The 15,395-nt window shown below is 62.4% G+C and overlaps 1 protein-coding gene across 1 annotated transcript in view; it reads left to right on the top strand.

The window, feature by feature from the left end:
* The first annotated feature begins 1,648 nt into the window (after positions 1 to 1,648).
* Positions 1,649 to 15,395, top strand: part of LOC146863603 (uncharacterized) — a 286,828-nt gene continuing 273,081 nt past the window's right edge. Inside the window, exon 1 of the mRNA XM_085627624.1 lies at positions 1,649 to 1,682. The gene's annotated coding sequence lies outside the window, so the exon portion shown is untranslated. The remainder of the gene's footprint in view (positions 1,683 to 15,395) is intronic.

The following is a 15,395-nucleotide window of genomic DNA, read 5'->3' as shown; positions in this document are numbered from 1 at the left end:
GGCCGCGGCAGCGCCAGCAGGCAGGACGATGGTTCACAAGAGCGGGCTACGGCAGCGCCAGTAGACCGTCAGGGTTGAGTTCACTCGGTGTCTCTCGACTCCAGGATACAACTGCCTTCCTGCTCCGGAGCTGCCTCAGTTATAGGGCTGGTGCCCTTTGATGTCCGGACCCTCGCACTTGGAGGTCGGAGGGTCCGGGATGAAGGTGTCCAGACACCCAGCAGGGGGTGGAGCCAGTGCCTGGGGGAGCTGGGGGCGATCGGCACCTGGCGGGGGAGAGCCCTTGACACTTCGTCCTCCCATTGACCTGCCAAGTGGTCCGCTCACCTCCTGGGTGGATGGTGGTGCCGGGATGTCGGGGCCGGCCAGGCCCGGGGTTAGGGTCGAGGGGAGGCCATGCGGCCGCGTGGTGCAGGGCCCAAGATGGCGGCTTGACCCGGCCGGGAAAGCCGGTGGGGCTGGACCCCGTGATGAGTAGGGGTCCGAGGGCAGAGGGTCCGTCGGGAGACGGGGTACAGGTGCTGGTTGCGGGGATATGCCAGGTGGGCCGGAGTTCGGGCCCTGTCGAGCGGGGAGGGAGCAAGCCGTCTGTGGGGCCTGTCCAACAATCTGCATCAGGTGCTGATGGTTGGGGCACACTGGGGGCACGGCACCCTTGCAGCGCCGCTGACAGCACGTGTGATCCTGTGCTCTCTTGTGTGCGTGCTGCCTCCTACGGCTCACAGGACGTCACTGCTCATGAGATAGTTCGGTGGGATGAGGCCTGCGCTGCTGGATCCGTGAGTAGCATGCAGGCTGGAGCTAGGGGCGTGGCTCATATTGGTGCAGCAGGCTCAGTGGCACCAGGGCCATAGGGGCCTCATGATACCGGATTATTGCTCTTTTCAGGGTCGGACTGAGACAAAATATAGGCCAGGGCACCGAGTTAAAGTGCTTCCCGTCCGTGAGTTAGATGACACTTCGGCGAGCTGGGGCTCCGCATTTTAATGCGCCCAACACCCCGGGGTTTGCACATTTCGTTTACGTTAGTGTGTCCGGCCCGCTCAGCTCCTTCCAGAACATTTAAAAAAGAGGCCCAGGTTTGAACATGGGGCAGTGCTGGATCTGTAAAAGAGGCGCTGTGCATGGGCTCTGCTAGCATGAGAGTCTGCGTGGGCCCGACCCTGCTGCGGCCAATGATTGTTTTACTATCAGTCAGAGCAATCAACACGAGACCACAAGGCGGGCCCACTCTGCCCTGTCAGACGAGACCCCCGGCACTGCCTGCCCGCCCCAAGGCCTGTCCGTATGCCACAGTTCAAATGGCGGCCAGGGGCCCATTCACTTCCTGGCACCAGGGCTGCACCTCCTGCTGGACTCACACTGTGGCTGGCTTGGCCTTTCCTCCTTCAGGTGAAATGAGGAGCCCCAGGTGGGGCTGAAGTTCCCTGCATAGTTCAGCGGGCGGGGCGCGGGCGGACAGGGGGGGCCGCTCAGGTCTGGCAGGTTTTTATCTCTCCTGCCCCGTGAGTGCCCCCTGGGCAGACCTCAGTCCCCTACCCTCAGTGGCCGGGCCGGCGGGACCGGTCCCGGGAGGGTGGGGGCTCACCAGGCCAGCTCTGCGGGGCATATAAAGGGCGCATGGGGCAGGACGCCTCCCTCTGACCCTCCGCAAACCCAGGCTGCCTCGTCGTTCAGTTGAGGTAAGACGAAGAGCCCCCTCTGCTGCCCAAGAGCCCCCTCCTGCCCCATGAGCCCCCCTCTACTGCCCCAGATCCCCCTCCTGCCCCATGAACCCCGCTCTTCTGCCCCATGAGCCCCCTCTGCTGCCCCATGAGCCCCCTTCTGCCACAGAGCCCCCTTCTGCCACAAGAGGCCCCTCTTCTGCCCCATGAATCCCCTCCTGCCTTGTGTCCCCTCTGCTGCCCCAAGAGCCCCCCTCTACTGCCCCAAGAGCCCTCTCTGCTGCCCAAGAGCCAACCTTCTGCTGCCCCATGAACCCCTCTCTGCTGCCCAAGAGCCCCCTCCTGCCACATGAGCCCCCCTCTACTGCCCCATGAGCCCCCCTCTACTGCCCCATGAGCCCATCTCTACTGCCCCAAGAGCCCCCTCTACTGCCCCAGAGCCCCCTCCTGCTCCTTGAGTTCCGCTCTTCTGCCCCACGAGCCCCGCTCTGCTGCCCAAGAGCCCCCCCCTGCCCCAAGAGGCCCCTCTTCTGCGCCATGAATCCCCTCCTGCCCATGAGCCCCCTCCTGCCCCATATGCCCCGCTCTTCTGCCCCATGAGCCCCTCCTGCCCCAAGAGCCCTCTCTGCTGCCCAAGAGCCAACCTTCTGCTGCCCCATGAACCCCTCTCTACTGCCCAAGAGCCCCCTACTGCCCGAAGCGCCCCCCTCTCCTGCCCCAGAGCCCTCCTCTGCTGCCCAGGAGCCCAACTCTACTGCCCTAGAGCCCCCACCTGCCCCATGAGCCCTGCTCTTCTGCCCCATGAGCCCCCTCTGCTGCCCAAGAGTCCCCTCCTACCCCAAGAGCCCCCTCCGGCCCCAAGAGCCCCCTCTACTGCCCCAGAGCCCCCTCCTGCCCCTTGAGTTCCGCTCTTCTGTCCCACGAGCCCCCTCTCCTGCCCAAGAGCCCCCTCCTGACACATGAGCAACCCTACTGCCCCATGAGCCACCCTCTACTGCCCCAAGAGCCCCCCTCTGCTGCACAAGTGCCCCCTCCTGCCACAAGAGCCCCCTCTGCTGCCCAAGAGCCCCCTCCTGCCCCAAGAGGCCCATCTTCTGCCCCATGAATCCCCTCCTGCCTTGTGTCCCCTCTGCTGCCCCAAGAGCCCCCCTCTACTGCCCCAAGAACCCCCTGCTGCCCATGAGCCCCCTCCTGCCCCATATGCCCCGCTCTTCTGCCCCATGAGCCCCTCCTGCCCCAAGAGCCCTCTCTGCTGCGCAAGAGCCAACCTTCTGCTGCCCCATGAACCCCTCTCTACTGCCCAAGAGCCCCCTACTGCCCGAAGCGCCCCCCTCTCCTGTCACAGGGCCCCCTCTCCTGCCCCAGAGCCCTCCTCTGCTGCCCAGGAGCCCAACTCTACTGCCCTAGAGCCCCCTCCTGCCCCATGAGCCCTGCTCTTCTGCCCCATGAGCCCCCTCTGCTGCCCAAGAGCCCCCTCCTACCCCAAGAGCCCCCTCCGGCCCCAAGAGCCCCCTCTACTGCCCCAGAGCCCCCTCCTGCCCCTTGAGTTCCGCTCTTCTGCCCCACGAGCCCCCTCTCCTGCCCAAGAGCCCAACCTTCTGCTACCCCATGAACCCCTCTCTACTGCCCAAGAGCCCCCTACTGCCCGAAGCGCCCTCCTCTCCTGTCCCAGGGCCCCCTCTCCTGCCCCAGAGCCCTCCTCTGCTGCCCAGGAGCCCCCCATCTGCTGCCCAAGAGCCCCCTCTGCTGCCCAAGAGCCCCTACCTGCCCCAAGAGCCCCTCTCTACTGCCCCATGAGCCCCCTCTGCTGCCCAAGAGGCCCTTCCTGCCACAAGAGCCCCCTCTACTGCCCCAGAGCCCCCTCCTGCCCCATGAGCCCTGCTCTTTTGCCCCATGAGCCCCCTCCTGCCTCAAAAGCCCACCCTCTACTGCCCCAGAGCTCCCCTCTACTGCCACAAGAGCCCCCTCCTGCCCCAAGAGGCCCCCTACTGCCCCATGAACCCCCTCTACTGCCCCAGAGCCCCCGCCTGCCCCATGAGCTCCTCTCTTCTGCCCCATGAGCCCTCTCTGCTGCCCAAGAGTTCCCCTGCCTTATGAGCAACCCTACTGCCCCATGAGCCCCCCTCTACTGCCCCAAGAACCCCCTCTGTTGCCCATGAGCCCCCTCCTGCCCCAAGAGCCCCCCTCTACTGCCCCAGAACCCCCTCTACTGAACCAAGAGCCCCCTCTGCTGCCTAAGAGCCCCCTCCTGCCCCAAGAAGCCCACTCTACTGCCCCAAGAACCCCCCTCCTGCCCACGAGCCCCCTCCTGCACCATGAACCCCGCTCTTCTGTCCCATGAACCCCCTCCTGCCCTGAATCCCCTCTGCTGCCCCAAGAGCCCCCCTCTACTGCCCCAAGAACCCTCCTCCTGCCCATGAGCCCCCCTCCTGCCCCATGTGCCCCGCTCTGCTGCCTCATGAGCCCCTCTCTACTGCCCAGGAGCCCCCTCCTGCCCGAAGAGCCCCCCTCTCCTGTCCCAGGGCCCCCTCTCCTGCCCCAGATCCCTCCTATGCTGCCCAGGAACCCCCCTCTGCTGCCCCTAGATCCCCCTCTGCTGCCTCATGAGCCCCCCTCCTGCCCATAAGCCCCTCTCCCAACCCAAGAGCTCCCCGCCCCAAAAGCCCCCTCTACTGCCCCCACGATCCCCCCTCTTACCACAAGAGCACTCCTCTATTGCCCCAAGACCCCCCTCTGCTGCCAAAGAGCCCCCCTCTCCTGTCCCAAGAGCCCCAATGGTCTGTCCCATGAGCCCCCCTCCCGCCCCAAGAGCCCCCCCCGTACCAAGAGCCCCACTCTACTGCCCCATGAGCCCCCTCCCGCCCCAAGAGCCCCTGTACCAAGAGCCCCACTCTACTGCCCCATGAGCCCCACTCCTGCCCCAAGAGCCCCTGTACCAAGAGCCCCACTCTACTGCCACATGAGCTCCCCTCCCGCCCCAAGAGCCCCTGCCCCAAGAGCCCCTGTACCAAGAGCCCCACTCTACTGCCCCATGAGCCCCCTCCCGCCCCAAGAGCCCCTGTACCAAGAGCCCCACTCTACTGCCCCATGAGCCCCTCCTGCCCCAAGAGGCCCCTCTTCTGCGCCATGAATCCCCTCCTGCCCATGAGCCCCCTCCTGCCCCATATGCCCCGCTCTTCTGCCCCATGAGCCCCTCCTGCCCCAAGAGCCCTCTCTGCTGCCCAAGAGCCAACCTTCTGCTGCCCCATGAACCCCTCTCTACTGCCCAAGAGCCCCCTACTGCCCGAAGCGCCCCCCTCTCCTGCCCCAGAGCCCTCCTCTGCTGCCCAGGAGCCCAACTCTACTGCCCTAGAGCCCCCACCTGCCCCATGAGCCCTGCTCTTCTGCCCCATGAGCCCCCTCTGCTGCCCAAGAGTCCCCTCCTACCCCAAGAGCCCCCTCCGGCCCCAAGAGCCCCCTCTACTGCCCCAGAGCCCCCTCCTGCCCCTTGAGTTCCGCTCTTCTGTCCCACGAGCCCCCTCTCCTGCCCAAGAGCCCCCTCCTGACACATGAGCAACCCTACTGCCCCATGAGCCACCCTCTACTGCCCCAAGAGCCCCCCTCTGCTGCACAAGTGCCCCCTCCTGCCACAAGAGCCCCCTCTGCTGCCCAAGAGCCCCCTCCTGCCCCAAGAGGCCCATCTTCTGCCCCATGAATCCCCTCCTGCCTTGTGTCCCCTCTGCTGCCCCAAGAGCCCCCCTCTACTGCCCCAAGAACCCCCTGCTGCCCATGAGCCCCCTCCTGCCCCATATGCCCCGCTCTTCTGCCCCATGAGCCCCTCCTGCCCCAAGAGCCCTCTCTGCTGCGCAAGAGCCAACCTTCTGCTGCCCCATGAACCCCTCTCTACTGCCCAAGAGCCCCCTACTGCCCGAAGCGCCCCCCTCTCCTGTCACAGGGCCCCCTCTCCTGCCCCAGAGCCCTCCTCTGCTGCCCAGGAGCCCAACTCTACTGCCCTAGAGCCCCCTCCTGCCCCATGAGCCCTGCTCTTCTGCCCCATGAGCCCCCTCTGCTGCCCAAGAGCCCCCTCCTACCCCAAGAGCCCCCTCCGGCCCCAAGAGCCCCCTCTACTGCCCCAGAGCCCCCTCCTGCCCCTTGAGTTCCGCTCTTCTGCCCCACGAGCCCCCTCTCCTGCCCAAGAGCCCAACCTTCTGCTACCCCATGAACCCCTCTCTACTGCCCAAGAGCCCCCTACTGCCCGAAGCGCCCTCCTCTCCTGTCCCAGGGCCCCCTCTCCTGCCCCAGAGCCCTCCTCTGCTGCCCAGGAGCCCCCCATCTGCTGCCCAAGAGCCCCCTCTGCTGCCCAAGAGCCCCTACCTGCCCCAAGAGCCCCTCTCTACTGCCCCATGAGCCCCCTCTGCTGCCCAAGAGGCCCTTCCTGCCACAAGAGCCCCCTCTACTGCCCCAGAGCCCCCTCCTGCCCCATGAGCCCTGCTCTTTTGCCCCATGAGCCCCCTCCTGCCTCAAAAGCCCACCCTCTACTGCCCCAGAGCTCCCCTCTACTGCCACAAGAGCCCCCTCCTGCCCCAAGAGGCCCCCTACTGCCCCATGAACCCCCTCTACTGCCCCAGAGCCCCCGCCTGCCCCATGAGCTCCTCTCTTCTGCCCCATGAGCCCTCTCTGCTGCCCAAGAGTTCCCCTGCCTTATGAGCAACCCTACTGCCCCATGAGCCCCCCTCTACTGCCCCAAGAACCCCCTCTGTTGCCCATGAGCCCCCTCCTGCCCCAAGAGCCCCCCTCTACTGCCCCAGAACCCCCTCTACTGAACCAAGAGCCCCCTCTGCTGCCTAAGAGCCCCCTCCTGCCCCAAGAAGCCCACTCTACTGCCCCAAGAACCCCCCTCCTGCCCACGAGCCCCCTCCTGCACCATGAACCCCGCTCTTCTGTCCCATGAACCCCCTCCTGCCCTGAATCCCCTCTGCTGCCCCAAGAGCCCCCCTCTACTGCCCCAAGAACCCTCCTCCTGCCCATGAGCCCCCCTCCTGCCCCATGTGCCCCGCTCTGCTGCCTCATGAGCCCCTCTCTACTGCCCAGGAGCCCCCTCCTGCCCGAAGAGCCCCCCTCTCCTGTCCCAGGGCCCCCTCTCCTGCCCCAGATCCCTCCTATGCTGCCCAGGAACCCCCCTCTGCTGCCCCTAGATCCCCCTCTGCTGCCTCATGAGCCCCCCTCCTGCCCATAAGCCCCTCTCCCAACCCAAGAGCTCCCCGCCCCAAAAGCCCCCTCTACTGCCCCCACGATCCCCCCTCTTACCACAAGAGCACTCCTCTATTGCCCCAAGACCCCCCTCTGCTGCCAAAGAGCCCCCCTCTCCTGTCCCAAGAGCCCCAATGGTCTGTCCCATGAGCCCCCCTCCCGCCCCAAGAGCCCCCCCCGTACCAAGAGCCCCACTCTACTGCCCCATGAGCCCCCTCCCGCCCCAAGAGCCCCTGTACCAAGAGCCCCACTCTACTGCCCCATGAGCCCCACTCCTGCCCCAAGAGCCCCTGTACCAAGAGCCCCACTCTACTGCCACATGAGCTCCCCTCCCGCCCCAAGAGCCCCTGCCCCAAGAGCCCCTGTACCAAGAGCCCCACTCTACTGCCCCATGAGCCCCCTCCCGCCCCAAGAGCCCCTGTACCAAGAGCCCCACTCTACTGCCCCATGAGCCCCCTCCCGCCCCAAGAGCCCCTGTACCAAGAGCCCCACTCTACTGCCACATGAGCCCCCTCCCGCCCCAAGAGCCCCTGTACCAAGAGCCCCACTCTACTGCCCCATGAGCCCCACTCCTGCCCCAAGAGCCCCCTCTGCTGCCCCGTGAGCCCCCATTCTGCCCCAAGAGCCCCCTACTGCCCGAAGCGCCCCCCTCTCCTGTCACAGGGCCCCCTCTCCTGCCCCAGAGCCCTCCTCTGCTGCCCAGGAGCCCAACTCTACTGCCCTAGAGCCCCCACATGCCCCATGAGCCCCCTCTGCTGCCCAAGAGCCCCCTCCTACCCCAAGAGCCCCCTCTACTGCTCCAGAGCCCCCTCCTGCCCCTTGAGTTCCGCTCTTCTGCCCCACGAGCCCCCTCTCCTGCCCAAGAGCCCCCTCCTGCCACATGAGCAACCCTACTGCCCCATGAGCCACCCTCTACTGCCCCAAGAGCCCCCCTCTGCTGCACAAGTGCCCCCACCTGCCCCATGAGCCCTGCTCTTCTGCCCCATGAGCCCCCTCTGCTGCCCAAGAGCCCCCTCCTACCCCAAGAGCCCCCTCTACTGCCCCAGAGCCCCCTCCTGCCCCTTGACTTCCGCTCTTCTGCCCCACGAGCCCCCTTTCCTGCCCAAGAGCCCCCTCCTGCCACATGAGCAAACCTACTGCCCCATGAGCCACCCTCTACTGCCCCAAGAGCCCCCCTCTGCTGCCCAAGAGCCCCCTCCTGCCCCAGAGCCCCCTCCTGCCTTGTGTCCCCTCTGCTGCCCCAAGAGCCTCCCTCTACTGCCCCAAGAACCCCCTGCTGCCCATGAGCCCCCTCCTGCCCCATATGCCCCGCTCTTCTGCCCCATGAGCCCCTCCTGCCCCAAGAGCCCTCTCTGCTGCCCAAGAGCCAACCTTCTGCTGCCCCATGAACCCCTCTCTACTGCCCAAGAGCCCCCTACTGCCCGAAGCGCCCCCCTCTCCTGTCACAGGGCCCCCTCTCCTGCCCCAGAGCCCTCCTCTGCTGCCCAGGAGCCCAACTCTACTGCCCTAGAGCCCCCACCTGCCCCATGAGCCCTGCTCTTCTGCCCCATGAGCCCCCTCTGCTGCCCAAGAGCCCCCTCCTACCCCAAGAGCCCCCTCTACTGCCCCAGAGCCCCTCCTGCCCCTTGAGTTCCGCTCTTCTGCCCCACGAGCCCCCTCTCCTGCCCAAGAGCCCCCTCCTGCCACATGAGCAAACCTACTGCCCCATGAGCCACCCTCTACTGCCCTAAGAGCCCCCCTCTGCTGCACAAGTGCCCCCTCCTGCCACAAGAGCCCCCTCTGCTGCCCAAGAGCCCCCTCCTGCCCCAAGAGGCCCATCTTCTGCCCCATGAATCCCCTCCTGCCTTGTGTCCCCTCTGCTGCCCCAAGAGCCCCCCTCTACTGCCCCAAGAACCCCCTGCTGCCCATGAGCCCCCGCCTGCCCCATATGCCCCGCTCTTCTGCCCCATGAGCCCCTCCTGCCCCAAGAGCCCTCTCTGCTGCGCAAGAGCCAACCGTCTGCTGCCCCATGAACCCCTCTCTACTGCCCAAGAGCCCCCTACTGCCCGAAGCGCCCCCCTCTCCTGTCACAGGGCCCCCTCTCCTGCCCCAGAGCCCTCCTCTGCTGCCCAGGAGCCCAACTCTACTGCCCTAGAGCCCCCTCCTGCCCCATGAGCCCTGCTCTTCTGCCCCATGAGCCCCCTCTGCTGCCCAAGAGCCCCCTCCTACCCCAAGAGCCCCCTCCGGCCCCAAGAGCCCCCTCTACTGCCCCAGAGCCCCCACCTGCCCCTTGAGTTCCGCTCTTCTGCCCCACGAGCCCCCTCTCCTGCCCAAGAGCCCCCTCCTGCCACATGAGCAACCCTACTGCCCCATGAGCCACCCTCTACTGCCCCAAGAGCCCCCCTCTGCTGCACAAGTGCCCCCTCTCGCCACAAGAGCCCCCTCTGCTGCCCCGTGAGCCCCCATTCTGCCCCAAGAGCCCCCCTGTCCCGTCCCAGAGCCCCCTTTCCCTTCCCTAAGCCGTCCCCGAAATAAGAATAAACATGGCACACTCTCTCCAAAGATAACATCTCCCCCCTCTGCTGCACCCCTCTTCTCCCTGATAGGAGAGCATCTCTCTCTCTGCACCCCCTCTCACCCCAGTAAAAACATCTCTCTTTCCCCAGCCCCTCCTGCCCCGATGGAAGCACATCTCTCCTCCCCTCATATCTCTTCCCCAGAGATAAGATCTCTCTCTTCTTCTGCGCCCCTTTCCTCACAGAGATAAGAGCCGCCCTCTCTCTGTACCTCTCTCCTCCTCGAGAGATAAAAGTTCCCCTCTCCTTCCCTGAGGGGGGGCAGCCATCCTATGTCTGCATCCCCTCACCCCAAAGTATAATAAGAATTTCCTAATATATTTTAAACCTCTCTCCCCCTCCAGTGGTGAGAGCCCCCCTCCAGAAGTGAGAGCATCCTCCCCTCCCTCTCCTGAAGTGAGAGCACCCTCCCCTCCCCTCCTGAAGTGAGAGCACCCCTCCCCCTCCCGAGGTGAGAGCACCCTCCCCCTTCAGAGGTGAGAGTACCCCACCCCCTCCCGAGGTGAGAGCACCCTCCCCCTTCAGAGGTGAGAGTGTCATGTCCTAAGGGCACCAATAAGGACAGACACAGAGGGTTCTATCAGGACACTTTATTCTCTCGTCCTTACACCAGCTTGCCCTGCACTCGACTACTTGTCCATCCCCTTTCTCCCCCTTTCCTGTGTCCGGCCATACCTCCGTTCCTCCACCCACTCTGCTCCGCCCACACCAACCACTAGACCACCTCATCTCTACATCTCCCCCTTTGTTAGCAAAATGAGTCACCAAGAATTACATTTCTTCAATCAGCCGCTTGGGCTGGCGGATTGCTTGTCGTGGTCTGAGTGTGCGGCCTTCAGGCACTGCGGCAGTGCCGGCGCCGGATGTCTGTCCTAGGTGGCTGTCACCGTCGCTCTGTGTTTCGGACTGTCGAGCTCCTGACAATGTCACTCGCGACTCAAGTGTCTCTTGTAGGCCCGGGCTGCACTTCTGAAAGTGGGACACATTTCTTGTTACACGCCTGTTGTCTGACTCCGCTGTCAGCATGGTACCTCTTTGTCGGGTGACCGTTAGAGGTTCCGCTCTGAACCTACTATCTGTCTTCTTGCATTGCTCCTGCTTGACGACCACGCAGTCTCCCTCGTGGAATGAGAGGGACCGAGCACGTCTCCTGCCATCCGCGTATGCCTTCATGCTTTCTTTGCGAGCTTTGTCGGTGGCTTCCACTTCCCGATGGATGCGGCTGGGGGAAATGGGTCGTAGTGCCCCCTCCCAGGTGGGTATTCGTGTCCGGACTGGGCGTCCCAGCATGAGTGTGGCCGGGCATTTGCCGGTGGTAGCATGCGGTGTCGTCCGGTAGGCTCGGAGCACATCATTGAGGGCTGCTTGCGGGTCTCTCTTGTCTAGAGCAGCCTGTTGGAATGTCTTTTTGAGAGTGGCCATGAATCTTTCCGCGGTGCCGTTGGCCTGCGGCCATAGTGGTGTTATCCGTCGGTGTCGCACATTCATGAGCGTCAGGAAATCACCGAACTCCCGGCCATTGAAAGGGGGCCCATTGTCTGTTTTCACCTCCGCGGGTATGCCCCATGCTGCAAAGACTTCATCCAGGATGGTAAGCGTGGCAGCCGCGTTGGTGGATGGGACAAAACGGGCGATGGGGAACCGGGAATACTCATCTATGATGACTAACACGTACTTGCCCGACGGCATGGGGCCGTAGAAATCCATGGCCAGTTCTTGCCATACTCCTGGTGGCAGGGGCGTCATCTGAAGTGGTGCTGGCGGGTCTCCTTGCCTTACCACTTGACACTGCAGACAGTCTTTCAGAGTGTTCTCTACCATCTTGTCAAGGAAGGGGAACCAGACACGTTCACGAAGTGCTCTTTTCGTCGTGACTACTCCTCGATGGCTTTCGTGCGCCAGGTTGACGACTCCCTGTCTCAGTTGCTGGGGTATTACAATTCGGTTGTCCCGTAGCAGTAAGCCATCGGGCGTGACAGATAGTTCTTCGCACACATTCCGGAACGCTTGCCACTCCTGACGCTTTGTGCTGTCACCCCTCCCGTCTTCCGGTTCTTCATGCCGCCACCTATTTGTTCGGACCCTTCGAATCACCTGTTGTAGCATGGTGTCTTGCTGGGTGGCGTCCAGGATGGCCTCTAGGGGGACTGCTGGCGGTCGTGCGTGGTCCACCACAAAATGGATATATTCGTCTGCCATGGACGGTGTGAGTCTCTGCGAGTCTTCCGGGTGGCGCGACATGTAGTCGGCTGGGTTGGCAGCCTTTCCTGGCTTGTGCACGATTGTGAATGTGTATTCCTGCAGACGGAGTCCCCACCTCTCGATGCGTGGTGGCATTTTGGACCGGGGGTTGCCATAAATTGTGACGAGCGCCTGGTGGTCTGTTACCATGGTGAAGTGCTTCCCGTAGATGAACACGTGGAAGTGCTCACACGCCCACACGACCGCAAGGCTCTCCTTTTCCGGTTGGGAGTAGGCCTTCTCCGTGTCGGAGAGGCTCCGGCTGGCGTGTGCCACAATGTGGCGGTTGTCCGTGTCCTTGTCATATTGAGCCAGGATGGCTCCCAGCCCAACGGGGCTCGCGTCCACTGTGATTTCTGTCTTGCGATCCGGGCTGAAATAAGCTAGGCTTTCCACTGTGCCCACAGCTTTCTTTATGTCCTGGAATGCTTGCTCACATTCAGGGGTCCACTCAAACGTCTGCCCCTGTTTGGTGAGAGTGCGAAGTGGGTGACTGATGGTGGCATAGTCCTTAATATATCTCGAGCAGTAACTCGCCATGCCGAGGAACGACCGCACATCACTGACGTCAAGTGGACTCTTGGTGCTGTTCAGAGTACTCACTTTGTCAGGGTCTGGTTGCATTCCGGCTCCTGAAAAGATGTGGCCAAAGAATTTCAGTTGCGACTGATGGAATTCGCATTTCTCCCTGTTGAGTGTGAGGTTGGCTTCCAGTAGGGCATGACAGACCCTGTCTAAGGCTGTGTCGTGGATTTGGAGTGTTGCTCCATAGACGAGAATGTCGTCGCTGTAGTTCAGCGTATTTGGGATGTGGTGTATCGTTTGCCGGATGGCTTCTTGGAAGATTTCTGCGGCTGATGAGATGCCAAAGTTCAGTCTCTTGTATCTGAACAACCCCAGATGTGTTGCAAACGTCGTGATATATCGGGAACTCTCGTGTAGTTCCAGCTGATGGTAGCCTTTGTTTAAATCCAGCTTGGAAAACACCCTCGCCCCATTGAGGGCGGCGATCATGTCACTTAAGTGCGGCCCCGGATGACGCTCTCTCTCAATGGCGGTATTGGGCATTCTCATGTCCACACAGAGTCGCACTTTCCCTGGTGTTCCCTTCTTCGGTACTATCACGACTGGAGAAACCCACGGTGTGGCGCCCTCTGTCCGTTCGATGATGTCGGCGTCCAGCAGATCCTGCAGCTCTTCCTCCACTGCTTGCTGGAGGTGGAACGGTACCTTCCGCGGGTGTTGGGCAACCGGGCGGACCTGGTCGTTTATGTGGAGGCGGATCTGGCCCCTATTCATTTTTCCGAGTCCGGAGAACAGCCTCGGGAACTTGTGAATGGTGTCATTGTCACTGGTGACGCGGTACAGGATTTCCACCAACTTCAGCCGTTCAGCAGTCGGGAGACTGAGGAGACAGTCAGCTTCCGGTCCCTCGATGACGTGAATCACAGCCGGAATAGATGTTGTCTGATGCCTTAGTGTCGTGGGAAACTTTCCAAGGCAAGGGAGTGGCTTCCTGGACATCCAGGTGTAGACACGCACATGTGCGGGATTGAGCCGAGGCCGAGGGTTCATCTTTTTGTATTCCGTGACTGGGATGTAGTTGAGGGATGCTCCACTGTCCATTACGAATTTCGTAGGATGCGTACCAACGCTGATGTCAAGCCGAGGGTATTTTTTTAGTTGGTCTGGATCGGCGATCATGTTGGCATATTCAACGGAGTACTCATGGTCACTTGAAAGTGATTCGGAGTCTCTGGATGGTGACCGTCTAGACCATCGTGAGGACCGCGACTCCCTGCTGGACTGGGAGGACTTGGAGGAGGACTTCCGGCGGTCTCGTACCGCGCGCGCGTGATGGCGGCGCGTCTCGCCTCTTGGTGACCTCGCGGAGGCTTTTTCTTTCTCCCGCCGGTAGTCCCCGCACATTGTCTCAAAATGGTTGTCGCGACCACACTTGTGGCACTTCTGTCCCAGGGCCGGGCATGCCCCGATGTGTGGGAAGTCGTAGCCACACCGGTAGCATCTTCTCAGCGGCGCCTTCTTCCCATAGTCTTGACGCCGGCTTCTCTTCCCCGAGTCGGGCCGTCGATGGCCAGAGCGACGGGGGTGTCTCGATGGCGGCCGAGTTTGCCGTTCCCGTTCTTTCGACCCCCGGCGAGGGCGGTCGGTGCGCACTTGACACACTACCTCTTTGCGATCCACGCGCCCTGCCTCCATGGTCTTGGCTTGTTCTTCCGTCTGATCATGGAGCCTTGTGATCTCTTCTATTTCATCCAATGTGTGGCTCTTTTTGAGTAGCTTCCTGCGTAGCGTCTCTGACTGGCAACCGTCGATCACCCGCAGGCGTATGGCGTCGTCCGTCGAGAACTTGTCGAATTCACAGTGACGCGCCAGTCGCCGCAGCCTTGTGATGTACGAGCCCATGACCTCATCCTTTTCCTGTCGCGCTCTTTGGAATACGTAACGTTCGTAATCTACGTTCTTCTTGTGCACAAACTTCCGATCCAGTGCTGCACGCACGTTTGCATACGTTCCCGCGTCTGCGGCAGGAAGTTCCTTAATCATCTTGCTGATGTCCTTGCCCACGAGGTTCCGAAGTGCGATCATTTGATCTTCGTCCCCTATCACCTTCGAGCCCTTAATGTAGTCCTCAAAGTCCTCAATCCACTCTTCCCAGCGAGGGCCCATGCTGCTCCCAACCACAAGCGCCAAGGGTTCTGGGGGGCGCAGGTGCGACAGCCCCATGATGATCGGCTTCGCATCCTGGCGCGCCGGAGAACGAGCAGGGGATCCGTGGTTCGACATCGTGGTGCACGTGCGATGTGCGCAGCGTCGGCGCAATGCAGGCCCAGGGACTCCTACGTGGAATCTTGTAAACTAGTCTCAGGTATGTTCCTTGTTTCTTCTTCTTCCTCTCACACTGTTTTTTCACTTTTCTTTTTTTTTTTTTTTGTATTGGCCTGTGCTTGTTTAAATTTCAGCTTTGCCTGACTTCAAAATGGCCGCCCGGGTCTATTTGCATGGGGCGTCTGAAAGTTCGCCTGACTTCAAGATGGCCGCCGGTTGAATAACGCGCGTAGGCATCCCACGTGGTGCCGGGCTCTCACTCCATTCATTTCAGGACTACGCGCTGCTCAGGCGGCCCCTCTCATCATCCTCTTCACTCACTGTTCGGCAGCAGGTAGGCGGGCGGGGTCTCTCGACGACGGGTTTCTCTTCGCGCTCACTGCTCCAATCTGCCTCGGGGGACGCGCGTGTCAGCGTCGTCGCTTCCCTTTCTGCCGTTCCTGGTGCCGGCTTCTCCTCAGGCAGGGCGCGCCTCGCGCTCCTGTTCTTTTCTTGTTGCGGGCTTCCACACGCTTCGGGTGTGTCGCGAGTGGTGGCGCTTCCACTGGTTTTCTTGACCAGCCCTTCACCGGACTCGCTAGTGTGCTGGTGTTCCGGGGAGAGCAGCTAGCTCCATCCCACCCTCGTCGCCAGCTGTCATGTCCTAAGGGCACCAATAAGGACAGACACAGAGGGTTCTATCAGGACACTTTATTCTCTCGTCCTTACACCAGCTTGCCCTGCACTCGACTACTTGTCCATCCCCTTTCTCCCCCTTTCCTGTGTCCGGCCATACCTCCGTTCCTCCACCCACTCTGCTCCGCCCACACCAACCACTAGACCACCTCATCTCTACAGAGAGCACCCTCCCTTCCCC

This window comes from Triturus cristatus, chromosome 2_1 (assembly GCF_964204655.1).
Source record: "Triturus cristatus chromosome 2_1, aTriCri1.1, whole genome shotgun sequence".
In the NCBI taxonomy this organism is placed as follows: Eukaryota; Metazoa; Chordata; class Amphibia; order Caudata; family Salamandridae; genus Triturus; species Triturus cristatus.
Note: the sequence above shows the minus strand (reverse complement) of the source record. Positions and strands in the feature narration are given on the sequence as shown.